Below are 13,792 nucleotides of genomic sequence, written 5' to 3'. Positions count from 1 at the left end.
CACCTCTCAGTCTCACTCCCCCAAATTAACCCATTTTAGGTGTTATTTCTGTTAGTTGTCCAAACCTTTGAAATACACATTTAGTAGTGACTTAGTGGTGCAAAATAAAAAGCCAAAAGATCGTTACTGAAATTTTTCTTAAGGCTAGAGGTTGGTTTATGGGGGAGCGCTCTGCTGACTGGGCGGGACGTGGCTGAGCTTGGCTGGGCTTACTCATACATTGTGTTTCGTTGTCTAGGTCAGCTTGGGACATGCTGGTCTAGTATGGCCTCAGCTAGTGTGGTTGGCAGATTTGTCACATACACAAGCCTCTCTTCTCCAGCAGACTCGCCCTGTTCTCTTGACATGGTCTCATGGCAACTAAAAGAGCCAAAGGGAAAGGAAGATGTGCGTGCACTCTTTCAAATCTCTGCTTGCATCAGATTTCCTACTCTGCTATTCAAAGCAAGTCACATGCCAAGTACGGAGTCTTCTTGAGAGGATGTCTCCAAGGGGAATGGTTGTGGGGACGCCACTGATTGGGTCCACAGATGAAATCAAGCTGGCTTCCTCTTCTACAATATGAGATGCATATCTCAATTAGACCCCTAATCAAAGATATTAAATTTTCTTAGTCATTGTGTATGTGAAAATTCTTTTTTTAAACATTTTTTATTGATTTATAATCATTTTACAACGTTGTGTCAAATTCCATTGAGCACAATTTTTCAGTTGTACGTGAACATATATATATTCATTGTCACCTTTTTTTCTCCATGAGCTACCATAAGATCTTGTATGAAAAATTTGGAACACTTCACGAATTTGCCTGTCATCCTTGTGCAGAGGCCACGCTAATCTCTGTATCATCCCAATTTTAGTATATGTGCTGCTGAAGCAAGCACTGTATGTGGAAAAGTCTTATCCTCACATAGTTTAGACTTTTGGCTATCTTATAGAATTCTTGATTAGAAATCATATTTTATGCATACGTATAAATTGTCCTTTCATTGTAATTTCATTGTCCTTTAGGGTCCAATATTGTTATTGAGAAGCTCAGTGTCATTTTTTCTTATTCTTTTATTTGTGTCCTATTTTAACAGCTTTTGGAAGATTTTAGAATGTTTATTTATTGCTTGTTCCTTTTCTCTTTATCCTAGAAAAGATTTTAATGCTGTGCCCTAACATTGATAGTTCCATGGTTGTCTGAGCACCCCATGGACTCTTTTATTATGGAGACTCATGTTCTTCAGGTCTGGGAAAATTTCCTATATTGTGTCTTTGATAGTTTCCCTTCCTCTATTTACTCTGGTCTCTCTTTCTGGAAGTTTCAGTTATTTTGATGTTAGACTTCCTGAATTATTCATTTAAGTCTTTTATTTTGGATATATGTAATCTCTCTGACAATTCCCATTAACTTACATTGCATGTGTGGACCTCCAATTAATCCCTTTGATTATAGGCCTGCTCCTCAGCGTTGCTTCCTCACAAACCTAATGTTCCTAAATTCTAAGCCTTTCTATTTTGTGTTGTCAGAAATTAAATTCCAATAATCTGGTCTTATGCTTGAAATTTCATAACATGAATGCTGTGCATGGTTCAGGAGATGAATCTTCTCTTTCTTACACTAACTTCCAGATATTTCATCATCAATTCCTCAGACACATTTTTGGTTGTAAAGCAGCCACCCACCTGCTATCTGTCTTTCAAAATATGCTATATTCTGTTGTCTTCTCTCCAAATATCATTGACTTTTAAGACTTAAAAAGAATTCTTATGCAATCATTTCAGTGATGGCTAAGAAAGTAGTTAAATGAATGTGGCAAGTTTAGCATTTTGAAACATAAGCCCATTAACAATAGGCTTGTTTATAATATTCATATTATTACTCTCTTGCCATCAATCCAGTTTCCTGTTGGGCATTGCTATATGAATGTTCTACTTCTAATTGGGATCAGTATACTCCCAAATTAAGTCACCATCCTTCCTATAATATCTATAAAATCTCAAGACATATTCTGGTATTTGGGAGAAAAAATATTTTATGTAGCACCATACACAAAGATGGGACAGATATTGACAGATACTTAGACTAACTCAAGAAAAGTAAACTAGCCACACACATTCAAAATTTATAGTTTTTCTCTTGACTTTTTGGTTTTTTAAAGATATCTGTAATAAAACAGGTCAGATTGAGCACTTAGAAAAAAAGTAAGCAAAGCTCAGAGACTGGGCCGAGAAAAAGCAATAGTATACAACATAGGGTAAAAAGTCATTTTTTAGAATAAGAGGTAAGAACAAGACAATATTATGGCTGAGGTGCTGAAGTTGAGTTCACAGCTGTACTAGTACATAGGAATTCTGATAATAAATACAAATTCTAGACAGAATAGGATAAAGAGAAAAAAATGGAAGCCTGCACAAGCGTAGTGATGACTCTTGATTTTAAAATGGGCATTTGGGTGTGATTCTCTTGGAGAACATTATATACTTGGAGTGAATGGCATCAAATGAAACTCAAGTTGCAGAATGGGAACCTACTGTTTATTCCAGAGACTACATTTCCTGAGTCTATGAAGGTGACAATGTTATCATTGAATAGATTGGTAGAGATGAGAGAATGTGGCTATTAGCAAATACATCACAGTAAAGTCTGATCCAGGAATAGCACAGAATGACCATATTGAGAATGAGGAGGATTAACAGTTTGAGAATTTGGTAGAAAAAAAGAAAATGGTCACTAATAACTACTATCAAAGCTGTGTTTTCTTATTACTGTGTTCCATGCCTTCTTAGTTACCCAATATGATCCTTAAGCCCTGAAATTCTAGAGTCACTTTTAAACAGCTCCTCTTCTTTCAGAGTTTAAAATCAGCTGATAAATCAATTCTTTGACTACAATATAACCAGCTGTTTTTTTAAATTTAAGTTGCCATTATCTGTTAGTTAGATTATTCCAGTTGTCTCTTAAATACATCCTTTTCCACAGTTTTTCATTCAGTCCACCTGTAGGGCCCCAGAATGGCACTTTTGAAGCATAATCCCAACCATTAACTTTTCTGTTTCAAAACTTTTGAATCCATCATATGTATAGAAATTCATATATTATTACTGAATATTAGTCAAATTTTCCTTATAATCTGATCTGAATCTCCTATCATTTAAATACAATTTTTTAAGGCACTTCCGATTTCTCAACATTCTTTAATGTACACTGTATATTGTCATTTCTGCTCCTGTGTTCACATTATTGTCTCTAAAAAGAAAATCTCTTCCATCTCTGCCCATGGAAATCTTATCTGAGCACCCATCTCTAGCCTTTCCTGATTCTTTAGGTCATAATTCATTTTTTCCCTTTCCCTGATTTCATTATACTTTTTCTGTTCCACTACATGAGATTTCATTATGATACAATGTTCAGTCCAATGTATTAATGCACCTCTCTGTTTTCCCGTAACTTAGGAACTAAGACAGTATCCTTTTTGTCTTTATCTTTATTTTATTTGCTTGTTCAATGTCTCGCATGGTAGTTGCTTAATAACAGGTTGAATCTGATGACCTTCTTTGTGCTGTCCTACAGCATTTGCTACATTTAGAATCCATGTGAAATCAACAATCTTGCAGGCCTTAATTTTTGTGATTACCACAAGAAAGTTTATGATTTTCATTTGTATACCTTAGTGTTTATTAAGTTATCTGGCATCCTAAAATTATGTATTTTGACTTTGCTATGCTTACCTCCATGTTGGTAGTTTGTTACAAATTAGAAAATGGACTTGATTTAGGCATGCATATATTAACACCTAGACTGCATGTGCAATGGGAAAATCTTACTAGCTTCATGCAGAAAGGTCATCTCAATACTAAGAATAGTCAAATACCAGTTAGTAGTTTTGATAGCAAATATATAGCTATCTTTTATGAAGACAATAAACAGCAAGTTAGACTAATTCATTTGTGTTCCAGAGTCAGTTCAATGTCAGTGTGTTGACATTTTCTTACTGCCAAAGAATACCTTATGCACAGAAACATCCAAGGACATTCTGTAACTAAGTGTTACAGAGAGATTATTAGATAATTTTTAAAAAGTCAATTATAGCCTTATAAACACAGTATGTGAAACTGGAAAGTTCTCAAGGAAATAAGTTCAAGGATGGTGACCTTCAATAGCATAGATAGTAAGTTAAAATAATCAAATGAAACCAGTCTAGGAAGAAACAAACAAGATAAAGGGTAAGGAAGTTTATAGAAACAATATTCTTGAAAATAAAGAGATCCATGTGAAATACTAAATTTATAAAAACAAAAATCTGAATGGAAAAAATCCTGTCTTCTATGGGAAATCTCAAAAAATGGTGAAATACATGATTTACAACACGACTGAACATTCCCTGGATAGAGAATGAAGTGGAATTAGCATTAGCAAGGTAGACAAGAAAGTGGACCCTTTATTCACAGAAATCAGCTTTCAGTATTTAAAAAAAATATTCTAAAACTTTGGTACTAGTCTAATTTGAGACATGGAGAGAAAAGGGAGAAAAAGATTTATGTGCCTTTTACTGAGTCACTTTTACTCCTGCTCAGCCTTGACATTATTTTTTTCTTTCAACTGCATGAATGTATCTTGGGATGAATAAATAATTTGCAAATATATGAGTCAACAAAGAAAGAAATGCAGACTTGCAGACTGATAATGGAAATTACAGAGGCTATAAAATATCATATATTGTGTAGCCATTAAGACGAAAGGAATAGGAGAAGTTATAAATAACCCACATAATTTTTTAAAGGACTGCTTTTTAAATATTCTTTGTGGAAGTATAACTGATAAAAGTCCAGCCATTTTTCATGTGAAATCATTCTTCTCAATAAGCAAATTGTTAAAGTGAAAAATCAGAAATGGCCACACTGGCATTGTTCTATTCAGGACTTCTGAATGAAATGTCATCTCCTGTCCACAGTCTCATACATGAGTAAAATGTTGAATAGTTTTCAATATACAGGTGTCACACAACAGAAGTGTAAAAGCCTATAAAAATAATGCATATATTGTGGAACGAAAAGAAACTGCAAAGGTAGGAAACACATGATATCGCCAACTTATGTGATCTTTACAATTTATAAATTATTTTCAGGTACGTTTTTTCAACTTAATTCTCCTAAGAACTCTGTAATCTGGCCATCCTTAATCCTCTTTTGCTGATAAAGATACCTAACATCATTAAATGACTTGCCTGAAGTCTTGCAGATTGTTAGATCTTTTGATTTTAAAGTCAAGTGGTAGAGAAGTGATAAATCTAGGAAAAGGCAAAAAATAAAAAGGTATGAGAGAGTAGTATCTTATATTTGCAAGAATGGCTTAGGGCTTACACTTACTGACTTGGCTTGCTGGACTTACTGTCAGATAGGAAAGAATAAGATGTCAGAGAACAAAAAATACTCTATCGAAAGACCCTCATATTAATCCTCAGGTTGACAGAAACAATTTAGTATTATTCCTGATTATCAGTTAGTTATAGAACATCCTGACAAGTAAAAGGGACCAACTTACTCAAATTCCATGTTGGAAAAATTTGAAAGCTGGGGCAAATCAGGTCTTCTAACTGCTACTGATAACTGCAGGTTGGGGAGCAAGGCTGGCCAGCGGGATGATGTTGGTAGGTAGGGTGGGTGAGAGTAGTTTATTTATTGAGTCCATACTTACTAAACCACCCAACAAATACCTCATGAATGTCACCTTGGTGAGAGACAATTTGTGAGTCATGGAGAATATCCACAGCTGATTTTAATCACAAAAATAAGATTCAAGCAGGATCTTAAAATATTAGATTCCAGCGTCAATGTTAGTATATCATTTGCATACTAATATGTTTATAGTAGCTTTCAAAGTGGCTAAAAACTAACAAAACTGGTTTTGAAGCGGAAGAGTTACTCAGAGGAACTAGTATGCTGAAAAGTGATTGGTTTATACACACAAGAAAATACTCTCTGACCCACTGGTCAGTCTGTTTATTTTAATTCAGGAAAATACTTGCCACAACACTTTCTCTGTGGATAAAGATGACTAATAATTGTATATTTTCTAAATATGTAAATGAATTAAGCCCCTCAAATAATTCAACTGCCCAGAATCAGCTTTCTTTGTCTGTCTCTCACTTAATTTTCTGCAGTTAGCTGCTACTTGCAAAAATTATTTAGTCCTGAAAATAAAATCCACAAAATGTTACAATTTCTTGAGCCTCTCTTCCATTAAAATGATTGCATTTATGTTAAGCCAGCATTTTAAAAACGTATCTGTAGTTTTGTCTCTAATTATCTCCTCATGAGAAAAACTGATCATTCAGATGTACTTAATAATTGGGCCTACCAATATATATTTACCTAAGCAAGCCTGCATGCACATGAAAAAGCAGGTATTTAAAATGACTTCTGTTTTCATTATCAATATGTCTAAATACGAATTTTTCAAAGATGAGAACCAACTCATTGATTTGTTTTCTAAGTCATGCTAATGAACATTTTGGGAAAATCAAGACGCATACATATTTTTTGAGACAAGATGCTCCTATATTACAACACTATATTAACAGCACAAAGCTTCATTTATCCTCAAAATCCTTGAGGAAAATGACATTCCAGAAAGATGAGCCATTTTAAACTGTGATTTAAAGGATCACTGCCTCATTGCTGAAAGATGGTGAACACTATTTTGTTACATTTCAGCTACCATATTGAGATTCTTTGGTTTGGAACAGAGCTGCTATCTTCCAATCTAGAACATTAGTTTATCCAGGAAGGCTGTTGACAAAATATTTTTTACCCATATTTAATGGAAATGTTTTTATTTTCAACTAAATATATGATCCTATTAAAATTATTGCAAACAAAGTATAATGAAGAAAACATAAATCATGTGTGTCTAATCATTCTAATTCTGGTGTCCATATATCTGCTTTCTCTGTCTCTTTTTCTTTTTCTTACTCTTTCCCTCTCTCTTGCCTTTCTTTATCTCTCATTTCTCTTTCTGTGTGTTTTAAGGAATAATGAGATATTACATAGTTTTGTAACCTGCTTTGTATATTGAATGTCAAGTCATGCATTTTCATGCCATAAAACCAGCTATACATCATTATTTTAAAGGGTAGCATATTTCATTGCATGAATATTTATTTTTAATGCATTTAATGAATCCTTTCTTTTAAAGTGCTCTTATTTTCTTTCCATTTTTTTCTTCAAACTATAAACAGTTTAAAGAACATTGTAAAGCTGGTAATTTTCTAACTGTAAATTTTAACAATAGGGTGCCTGGTAAAATGGTATATATATTTTTGGGTTTTTGACCTATTTTATCATAGTGTTCTTGGAAAGTGTGTATCAGTTCTACATTCCTATCAACAAGCTTTGAGGGTCATTTAAGTTTCCCCTTTCTACTCGTTCTTAGTCTTAAAATTCTGCTATTTGTAATAATCAATAATGCTTTTTTATAGTAATTGTAATGTCTGCCTTTGGTTCACAGTTACGTTGAAAACATTTTTCTTTCTTTTTGCTTATTTGGATTCCAGATTTCATGAAGCACCTATTCATATCTTGAATTTGTTTTTATTTTAACTGACTTATGTATTTTATATACTAAGAATGTTCAAACTTCTGGGTCTTGTTTCAGATTCTCTTTTCCAGTATTATTTGTTTTTCAATCTTGATTGCAGTATTTTAGACACTTGTATTTAGTTCTGTGTGCTCAAATCTGTTTTTATATTTTCTGATAGTGGTATACCTTTTGAAATGCATTCAGTGCAATACAAGAGATGGTTTTTCTCTGTTACTTTGCCGGCTGGTGGGGAGTTACTAGGGAAACATTAGGAATATCAACTGCTGACAGCTGCTCTTCTAATTTGACTGGTCCCAGAGTGTCACACAGCCTGAAAATATTTTTATGGATCGGGCCCAAGTAAATGATCTGTTTGCTTTTACTTTTTTAGCACACGTATCTCCCACAACATCCCCATGATGTCCCTAACTGTTACCATTCCTGTCTTACATGTGGGGGAGCTAGCACATGAGAGGGGAAGACGTGTTACTAAGTTTGCATGGTAGAAATTGGGAAAGCTGAGCTCTGAACCCAACCTGTCTTATTTCAGAGTTCACACTCTTAACCCCTTCACTCTTACTGCTTCTTGAGTCGGTCTTGTCTTGCTTTTTAATGAGCTTCCCTGTAGGTCCCTTGTGTGGCTGTGTGGCCAAAATGCATCCCCTTTAGAAACTCAAACTGTTTATTTTAAGCTTCACCTCCATGAACCTCATTTATGACCTTTTCCTGCAGAGAATGATTGTGTTTTAAAACTGCACTAATTTCTCTGTTTCTAGCTTCTGTATAGACTTACTCTAAGCTTTTTGTCTGTTCTTGTACCACTGGGAATCACCAGAAGGAAATTTTCTTTGAGCTCCCTATTACTGTAGGTATGCTAAATGCTGGCTTTAAATAGAATGGCACTCTTTGATACATTCAAATTATTTATATAGAAGTGTAGCATTCCCCCCAACCTTAACTTTATTGTGCATTTTATTATATAATGAAATATTAATTAATTAATACTTGTGAGCAACCCTGGGGTCTGTTTATCATTACTTTGCTCTGCTTCATTCAGATATGGCCATTTCATGGACTTCAAAGGTGTCTCTGTGTTGCATAGCACAGAAACGTGCCACAGAACGCTGTGGCTGGAATTTACTGATTGTCTTTGTCATTGGCTGCTTTAGAAAATTCAAATTTAACAGCTTCAATTTTTCTAAGGAATGTAGACTGTTGGGAAGATGTATTTAATTAAGGCATGTACATGAAGGATGTAAGAAGGCAAGAAAAGAGCCCTGAGTATAAAGTCAGAGACCTAGGTAACATTTTAGTTTCCTCACTTCATAACTTAGTGATTTTAAAAATGTTAAGCTTTTGAATCTTGATTTCCTCAACTGTAAAATGTCAGTAATAAAATATGCCACTTACACATTGCACAGATACTGAGATAACTGGAATGGAAATGAAGAAATGAAGTAATATGGTAGGTGAATATAATTTGTTAACAGTACCCTGTAAGCATATGAGATTCTGTATGTGATTTAATATAGAATTATCAATAAAAATCATGGCAATACCAGACAATGTATATAAGCAGTGGCAAAGCATAAGTGCAGTGAATTATTTTCTATTTAAATTTTAAAATAACAAATATCCGATATTACTATTGTTATTATAATTTTATATAACCATTTTGGGAGTAGTTTATTAAATATAGAATCAGTCCCTGCTTGATGAGCAAATATTTGGCCATTATATGCTAAACCATTCTTAAATGTTTTTGTATTACAACTTCTTGTTAAAATTAGGTAAGTTAAAATTTGTATGTGTGTTCTGTATGTCACTGAAATTAGGTTGAAGTTCTAATTTATGTGTGTGTTAAATAATTTGTCCATTTGTTTCTTCCTCATTTTATGTTTCTAGTGGATTTCATTAGTTTTTGGAGAAATAATACATTTTAAGTGAATTCAGTGATTTGGAATGAAGATTTATTTACAGAAATCATTGTTTTTCATAAAAGTGTTCCTAAAAGTGATTGCTAATTATTCTCAGAAACAAAAAAGCTTGTATTTTGAGTACCAGGAATGGCTTCATGTTTTGCTCTGAATACAACACCTGGGAAACATCATCTGAGGGTGACTTTGGTTATGATGCTTTTTAAGACTGCCTTTAATTGCTTTTGCATTGAGCTGTATTCATGAATGTGCATTCATCAAAGAATGAAGAGCAATGTGACATTTTCAAGTTTCACTAAGTCAACTAGCATCCGTTGCCATAGTACTCAGAAATGAGGGAACCAAGAAAGAGCTGAGCTGCTTTTCATTATGTGTTGAAAGATGTCAGCAGGATTAAAGTGTCAGAGCAAAAAGAAGAAGAAAAAATGATGAAGAGAAAGTGAATTACTTTGCAAATGGTTATTAATGAATATAAAAAGCAAACATAACAGCCAACATTTTTTGGAAGGTGACAAGATATGAAAAAGTTGTACTTATAGGAGGGGTGATTTTATTATTTTCAAAAAGCATACAAAATGTCTGAACTTGCCCCTTCCTTTGTAAAATGAGAAGTAATCTCCATATGCCTAATGTCTCCTAATTTGAAAAGACTCTCTCCTCTGTTAGGTAATAGATCAGGCTGTTTTTCTGCCTTGGAGAGAAAATAGATATCTGAGAATAATTTGTGTGCCCTTAAAATATCCTTTGAATGAAATTAATATTCAAGCATGTACTTGATAATTAGGTCTGGAACTGCGTAAATATGTATAATATTTAAAAATAAAGATACACCATATTTATATATGGTGGCTTCATGACTTGTCCTTGTAAATTTCTTGATTTCCCAGTGCCTGAATTTTGATAATGATACAATATTTATGCTATACAGGCAGCACATTTGGTATCATCAATATTCCGATCTCTTTTCTGAGATCAAGATTTCTGGACTTCTTTCCCTGATCTCTACTTACTATTCTGAGTTCTGTCATTTTCCAACAAGCTGAATATTGTCCTCAGTCAGTCAGCATCCCAGTGACTTTACCTCCTTCCATACTTCTGCTTCACTTCAGAATCTCCATGGTCTTGACTTCCTGTTGTACCTGCCATTTAATCCCTCAACCTACCTCCTGATACTTGAGCACTGCTGGAGAAAGCTAACCAAAGAGGTTGATTGGATCCACTACAAATCCAGACTACCAAATCTCATGTAGATCTGCTTCACCACTGAGAAAACTGGGATTCCCAATTTCAGTATTTTCTCTTTCAAACGTCCTCCAGTCTCTTTAACTTTAGCCTAAGCTCCCATACACATCCTAAAATTATTCTATCCTCCTACTCTGTATTTATGATTACTGTTAAATGAAATGGTGTCCTTCAGCTTCCCTATTTCACCTAAAAATGTACATTGGTTTTCACTCACTTTTTTTTTTCATTTTGCGTCTCTTCATCACCAGACCCTCCACCTAAATTCTTAATCTCATCTTCTTTGTCTTGCAAATTGAAAGTAGGAATTATGATGGATTAAATAGGACCCTAGTCTAGCAGTAGTGCAAGCCTAAGAAAAAGCCTCCATGGTTGACGTGTGTAGAAAATTCATTCAACATTATTCTAAGACTCCCTTCAGGAAATCTTAGCCATTTAAAATCATGATTGCAACAAGAGATTATGGGAATGAAAGCCACGCACTTTTTTGTAAAAACTGAGTTAAAATAAATAATAAGTAAGCAAACAAACCTTCCATTAGCATAGGCACTACTTTGAATAGTGCTCCTATATTGTCTTTAAAATTAACCAAGAGTCTGCAAATAGTAGCTCATATGATTCGTTCACACCATTTTACTGAAATAATACATCAATTAGAACATTGTTCACAAAATTCTCTTGTGATAGAAATAATTCCTGTTCTTTTTTTCTACAATTAGAAAAATTGAAATTGAGAAAGGGATTTCCTTTGACCACAGGATAAGAAAAAATGTGCCCCCTAATAGATTAAAATAAACTTGCATCTTGTAATTTAGTGTTAATCTCAGTGAAGCATTGTTGATGATAAAATATTTCATACGCAGCAGATTGTTTAGGAAATGAGACAGCCATGTCAACATTAAGTTGGAGGACTTCTGAGATGAAAATGTCAAACTCAGATGAAATGGTGACTCAGAAGGCAGAAATTCAAAAAATGGACTCCTAGCAAATTTTGCCAGAGTGCCTGAGGCACTTCTCCATCTGTATGTGTAACATGCATTTAACTATTGTAAAGTTTCTCCAACAGTCCTGGGAAGTGCTATGACAGTAACAAGGAAGATTGATAGCAGATCCCATGCCTCTTTGTTAATCACATTAAGAACGCTGCTTTGTACTCTCTCATGTTGTGTCTGGAAATATATATGCCCAACACACCATACTGAAAACTTTTATCCTATTACCCATCTGCTGCCAGTAAATGATCAGTTTAAATGCAAAAATGGGTGCTGGGGGTGTGAAACTCAAAGAATTGCCAAACACACCATTTTTTATAACCCTCATTCTTCCAATTGCCTTTTGGGAAATGAAAGAACCTAACACATACCACATTTTGAAATACTTCCTTAGGGGATTTAAATTATATTTCTGGTAACTTGATTTATATGCTAATGACAAGCATGTCTTCAAATATTAGAGTTGGTAATTTTAAATACATAGATTCGGCATAGTGACTATTATTTGTTTTTCATCATAGTTTATGATGAAACTCAGTATTAGAATGTGGAATTTATGAAAACATATTTCCTTCCATTTAGCTGGAGGAGTTCCTCATCAGTTCCCAACCCTACAGTCAGATAAATAAAAAGACCTTAAGAGTTGCAGCAAGAGGAACAAATAAATAGTGGTGAGTACATTTCATCAGTTGGGGAGATAAAATTTATTTCTTCAATTACTTTGTGACCATCTGCAGGTTATAAAGAGGAATGTGCATTAACACAATTAACCATCTATTTTCTCTTTTAATTGCACTTGTGGGTTCATTTCTGAGTACTCTAATCTGTTTTTCTCTATTGTCGGAAGTTAAGGGCAATGCCCAACTTATTTTTCTAAATAAAGAGATTATTTGGGTAATAGATTTTTTTCAGTACTTCTGGAAATAATTAATAATAATAAAATAATTCTATAATAAAGATACAATCAATCATACTGATAAGTTGTTTACTAGAAAGATTTCAAAAAGATGAGGACTGTATCCAAATTGGAGGCAAAATTGTTCAGGTCAATAGACCAGTTGCAATTTGCTCACATGGTGGAATGACCAATTGGAACTGGTAAAGAGTATAACATAGTTGTCAAGTGCAAGGTATCAACAAGTAAAGTGTCTAGGTCAGATCCTGGCTGTACCACTTAACAGCTATGTGATCTTGGGCAAATTTCTTTATCTGTAAAATGATGCTAAAAGCTGTACCCGACTCTTGTCATGATTGTTGTAAATATTAAATTCACAAATCAGAAAGACTATATATTACCATACATGTACTATCCCATTGTCTAAAAATTTTATGAATAAAACTGTACAACCCTGTAGATGAGTCATAAATGAGTCCTAATGATACAAACTACTGTGTAGAATGATGGAATATCTTTGAAAGAGATCTACAACTCTGAAGAAGTACAGTCTAAGAGAACAGCCTATGTCAAGTAGGAGCATCAAACCCATTTTCACCTTAATGGATATAAATGTCTCATTGACTATATTAATGGTGAGCATTTTACCATATATAATTGATTTTCAGTTGAGATTATAACCAGGCTTTATTTCTTCTAATGAGGATGTTTGTACTTTTGGGAAACACAGCTTAATTTAAACTTGGAAGGAAGGAAAACATATCAGAAAACATGATCTGTAAGTTAACAAAAGATCAACCAATTTCATATATAAAAAACCAAAGTATTTTGGATAAGGTACCTCACTGTTTCTTTCTTTTAGAATAGGTAACAAAAACTTAAGGCTAAAAGATTTAGAAAAAAGACCCATTATATTACCAATAAGATACTTCCAAATAGTTGTCTGAAACTCAATAAAATTTAAGTACAGTCTTCAAATAGGCAGTAATTGCTAATCATTACTTTGATGTAGAATCTCAACTGTTACAGCTATAAATCATTCTCATTATGGTTATTTAGTTCATTGCCCTCTTAATGGTTATTTTCGTAGTTAAGAAGAAACACAATATTCTCTGTAGAAGCAGGAACCTAGTTCACACATCAACTTCTCAAGCCAATT

At 33.8% G+C, this 13,792-nt stretch overlaps 1 long non-coding RNA gene and 1 other non-coding gene across 2 annotated transcripts in view; one reads left to right on the top strand and one right to left on the bottom strand.

Annotated features, from left to right (window-relative positions):
* The window catches only part of LOC140685612 (uncharacterized), a 63,214-nt gene extending 50,807 nt beyond the window's left edge, over nucleotides 1-12,407 (top strand). Inside the window, exon 3 of the long non-coding RNA XR_012058863.1 lies at nucleotides 12,321-12,407. This is a non-coding gene — a long non-coding RNA (uncharacterized lncRNA). The remainder of the gene's footprint in view (nucleotides 1-12,320) is intronic.
* Nucleotides 781-884, bottom strand: LOC116276864 (U6 spliceosomal RNA). The gene has a single exon (XR_004186378.1). It is a non-coding gene; the product is annotated as a U6 spliceosomal RNA (small nuclear RNA).
* Nucleotides 12,408-13,792: the final 1,385 nt, after the last annotated feature.

Source organism: Vicugna pacos, chromosome 2 (assembly GCF_048564905.1).
Source record: "Vicugna pacos chromosome 2, VicPac4, whole genome shotgun sequence".
Taxonomy (NCBI): domain Eukaryota; kingdom Metazoa; phylum Chordata; class Mammalia; order Artiodactyla; family Camelidae; genus Vicugna; species Vicugna pacos.
Note: the sequence above shows the minus strand (reverse complement) of the source record. Positions and strands in the feature narration are given on the sequence as shown.